We start from the raw sequence: 5000 nt of genomic DNA, 5'->3' as shown, positions 1-5000 counted from the left end.
ATAATAGACGCCTTTGAGTAGGCTAACTCCCTCGCGTAAGGTACGTGATTTTATGAGCCGCCAAAGGTTAGTTTCGGAACGTTTCGATGATTTGAACATACGACCTCAGGACAGGTGAGACTACCCGCTGAATTTAAGCATATTATTAAGCGGAGGAAAAGAAACTAACTAGGATTCCCTTAGTAGCGGCGAGCGAACAGGGATTAGCCCAGCACTGAATCCCGCGATCGTAACCGGTCGCCGGGAGATGTGGTGTTTGGAAGGATCCATTATCTGGCGAGTTCGCGGCGCGTTCAAGTCCATCTTGAATGGGGCCATCGCCCATAGAGGGTGCCAGGCCCGTAGCGACCGCTGCGGCTTGCTAGAGGATCTCTTCTTAGAGTCGGGTTGCTTGAGAGTGCAGCCCTAAGTGGGTGGTAAACTCCATCTAAGGCTAAATATAACCACGAGACCGATAGCGAACAAGTACCGTGAGGGAAAGTTGAAAAGAACTTTGAAGAGAGAGTTCAAGAGTACGTGAAACCGTTCAGGGGTAAACCTGAGAAACCCGAAAGGTCGAATGGGGAGATTCATTCGCGCCTGTTGTTGGGATTTACTGACTGTGGAAACGGCGACGTTCGCGTTGGCTGTTCCCTTCGGTTCATCTCCGGCTTCGGACGCGTGCACTTCTCCCCTAGTAGGTCGTCGCGATCCGTTGGGTGCTGTTCTACGGTCTCGAGTGTAGCCCGTGAGCTCGGATTTTCCGATGTTTACGGACACTGGGTTTCCGAACAGCTCGCTCGACGGTTTACTGATGGCGGGAGGCCGCGACTTAGTTCGCGTCCGGCCCGTGGCAAGTATGTGAATTGTGATGGCGATCGGACCTAGTGCCGATTCCGTCCGTTTGCGACTGTTCGCCGCGGTGTTCTTGGACAGACCTCTTGAAACGCCGATCAGCGACGCTATTGCTTTGGGTACTTTCAGGACCCGTCTTGAAACACGGACCAAGGAGTCTAGCGTGTGCGCGAGTCATTGGGAATCACTAAACCTAAAGGCGCAATGAAAGTAACGGTTCACTTTATGTGAACTAAGGGAAGATGGTCGGTCTCCATGACTGACCCGCATTCCCGGGGCGCCTCATTCTCATTGCGAGAGGAGGCGCACCAAGAGCGTACACGCTGGGACCCGAAAGATGGTGAACTATGCCTGGTCAGGACGAAGTCAGGGGAAACCCTGATGGAGGTCCGTAGCGATTCTGACGTGCAAATCGATCGTCGGAACTGGGTATAGGGGCGAAAGACTAATCGAACCATCTAGTAGCTGGTTCCCTCCGAAGTTTCCCTCAGGATAGCTGGCGCTCGTTGCATACGAGTCTCATCCGGTAAAGCGAATGATTAGAGGCATTGGGGTCGAAACGACCTCAACCTATTCTCAAACTTTAAATGGGTGAGATCTCCGGCTTGCTTGAATGTGAAGCCGCGAGATTTCGGATCAGAGTGCCAAGTGGGCCATTTTTGGTAAGCAGAACTGGCGCTGTGGGATGAACCAAACGCCGAGTTAAAGCGCCTAAATCGACGCTTATGGGATACCATGAAAGGCGTTGGTAACTTAAGACAGCAGGACGGTGGCCATGGAAGTCGGAATCCGCCAAGGAGTGTGTAACAACTCACCTGCCGAAGTTACTAGCCCTGAAAATGGATGGCGCTGAAGCGTCGTGCTTATACTCGGCCGTCAGTGGCATGTGCGGTCGCCCTTCGGGGCGGTCATGAAGCCCTGATGAGTAGGAGGGTCGCGGAGGTGAGCGCAGAAGGGCTGGCCGTGAGGCCGTCTGGAGCCGCCTTCGGTGCAGATCTTGGTGGTAGTAGCAAATACTCCAGCGAGGCCCTGGAGAGCTGAGGTGGAGAAGGGTTTCGTGTGAACAGCCGTTGCACACGAGTCAGTCGATCCTAAGCCCTAGGCGAAAGCCGATGTTGATGTGGCGTTGTTAATCGTGTTTATAAGTGGTGGCAGAAATGCTATGCATCTTGACGCGTGACGCACGCCCGTCGGGCGAAAGGGAATCCGGTTCCTATTCCGGAACCCGGCAGCGGAACCGAAATTAAACCGGGCCCTCGTAAGAGAGTTCGTCGGGGCAACCCAAAAGGACCCGGAGACGCCGTCGAGAGATCCGGGAAGAGTTTTCTTTTCTGCATAAGCGTTCGAGTTCCATGGAATCCTCTAGCAGGGAGATATGGTTTGGAACGCGAAGAGCACCGCATTTGCGGCGGTGTCCGGATCTTCTCCTCGGACCTTGAAAATCCGGGAGAGGGCCACGTGTAGGCGTCGCGCCGGCTCGTACCCATATCCGCAGCTGGTCTCCAAGGTAAAGAGCCTCTAGTCGATAGAATAATGTAGGTAAGGGAAGTCGGCAAATTAGATCCGTAACTTCGGGATAAGGATTGGCTCTGAGGATTGTGGCGTGTCGGGCTTGTTGGGGAAGTGGGTCACGGCTAACGTACCGGGCCTGGGCGAGGTGATGCGTTTCGCTTGCGTTACGTTTGATCCGAGCTCGGTCCCGCGTCTTGGCCTCCCGCGGAATCGTCAAGCTTCGAGACCCCGTGAGTGCTCGCAAGGGTGCTCTGGGTAATCTCTGCGGCCGTCATCTAACAATCAACTCAGAACTGGCACGGACTGGGAGAATCCGACTGTCTAATTAAAACAAAGCATTGCGATGGCCCCAGCGGGTGTTGACGCAATGTGATTTCTGCCCAGTGCTCTGAATGTCAACGTGAAGAAATTCAAAAAAGCGCGGGTAAACGGCGGGAGTAACTATGACTCTCTTAACATCTCGACTCAGGATGTTGAGCTCACAGGGTTCTCTTCCCTGTGGGTAAGGAGGACGGGTCCGGTGCTTGCACCACCCGAGGGTTGGTAACGTGTGGCAACACACGGCTAAGAGCCTCCAAGAGAAAGGTCTGAAAGGTTAGCAACCTCGCAGATGGCATTCCCGAGCTCCGATCACAAGATCACAAGCCTCGGCAGGGGGGGGGCATGGCTCCGTTCCCTCCCTGGAGTTAATGTCTCAACCTCAGGGAGTCACTGTTAACGACCCGGCAGTATTGGACTCTCTCACGGACCACCAACTCGATTTGTATGGCAAAATCGAGGGAGGCAATTTTATAATAGAAGTTCCCTTTAGCGATGCCTCATGCAGTGTTTGTCTCACCACTGCACGCGGGAACTTCATGGCATTGAGTATAAACGATGCAATAAAGCATGTTAAAGATACACACGATCCTCATACTCCCAAATTTGTTTGCAAAGCGTGCCATAAGGAGTATGTGTCGAAACATGCGGCTCTATGCCATGTGCCGAAATGCACAGGCCCAGAAGTACCTCCACCTAATGCAGTTAGGTGTAATCATTGTAATAGGTACTTCAGAACACAAATGGGCGTATCGCAACACGAGATAAAGGCTCATCCCCAAGTAAGAAATGAAGCTAGAGCAGGGACCTCCGGAGCCGAAAGGCAGCGTGCTCCCAGAGAGGGAGGCTTCACGGTGGAGGAAGTCGACCTCATGCTGGATCTGGAGCGGAGGTTCTATGGGGATTCTCGTATTGCGAAAAGAATGGAGGGTTTTTTGAATAGGACCGCAAAGCAATTAAGGGATAAGCGAGCACTGTCCTCTTATAGAACTTTGCGAGATCAGTACTTGCGTGACCATCCGCCGCAAGATACACCCTCGAGCCACCTTGACTCGGATAGCGCGGGATACGCTTCCAGCCAAGAAGGGATCGAAGAGCGATCCGAACCTGATACCCTTCAGGTACAGGTTCCTGTGATACAGGTGACTCCAGCGCCTGATGACTTGTCATCTCCAGAGTTAGCCGAATGGAGAAGTGGGATTTTAGAGCATGCTCTAGCTCATCAGTTACCTCAAGGTGTCACCCCTGACAAGTCAGCAGAAGCGATCCATCTTCTGCAGGGCGCCCTCCGACTTGCCTCGGAGCCTGATTTTGAGTTTTCACAAGCTCAGATCGACTTCCTCTACCAGGAGGCAACTTCACACTTCAGACCGTCGGGGTGTGAAGCAGGAGGGAACAAAAGCCCGAGAGTTCGGGGCAAGGGGCGTAGCAAAAGGCGTTTCTTGTATGCCCGAACTCAAGAGTTATACAAGAAAAATCCAGGACAAGTAGCCAAACATGTCCGACAGGGAGTAGATTGGATAGGTGGCTATCAGCAGCCACCTATGTCGGAAGTGAAGGAGCTTTATACAAAGCTATGGGGAGTGGCGCCGCTGGCGCAGATGCCCGAGGGCATCAACGAGGACCCGATAGCACCCTCAGAAGCACTCCCGCCCTTCACAGTTGATGAGATCCGGAAACGTATCTCTGCAACCAAACAATCTACGGCCCCCGGCCCGGATGGAATCAGGCGGGCCGATGTGATGCAAAGGGGCAAGGTAGAAGTGCTCCATTTATTATTTAATCTGTTGTTACTTAGTGGGAAGCTACCAACAGACTGGAGTATGAACCGAACTACACTGATACCAAAAGAGGGCAAAGACGTTACAAAGACTGAAAATTTCAGGCCCGTAACAATAACATCTCTGGTAAGCCGCATTTTTTGGGGCTGCATAGACCAGAAGATAAGATCAGTAGTCGGTTTCACACCCCGCCAAAAAGGGTTCATTTCGTCAGAGGCGGGGTGCTTCAATAACGTGCACATTCTTGTGGAGTTGCTGCGGCACTCCAAGGCTACTGGGAAGAACCTGGTCGTAACGATACTGGATATAAGTAAGGCTTTTGACACCGTCCCACACTCAATATTGGGACCGTCGTTACGCAGAAAAGGGCTTCCACCGGTAGTTGCACAGCTGGTGGAAGAATCATACAAGAATGTGTGCACGAAAATCTCCACCGCGGGTGGGAGTGTTGAGATAAATCTCCAGCGAGGTGTCAGGCAAGGTGACCCTCTAAGCCCGTTCGCATTCAACGCAGTATTAGAACCCTTACTGCTTGAGCTGGAGCGTCAGTCCGGG

At 52.8% G+C, this 5000-nt stretch overlaps 1 pseudogene; it reads left to right on the top strand.

The window, feature by feature from the left end:
- The first annotated feature begins 100 nt into the window (after positions 1–100).
- Positions 101–5000, top strand: part of LOC123688227 — an 8353-nt pseudogene continuing 3453 nt past the window's right edge.

Source organism: Harmonia axyridis, chromosome X (assembly GCF_914767665.1).
Source record: "Harmonia axyridis chromosome X, icHarAxyr1.1, whole genome shotgun sequence".
Taxonomy (NCBI): Eukaryota; Metazoa; Arthropoda; class Insecta; order Coleoptera; family Coccinellidae; genus Harmonia; species Harmonia axyridis.
The sequence above is the reverse complement of the archived record's forward strand: the minus strand, read 5'-3'. Positions and strand labels throughout refer to the sequence as shown.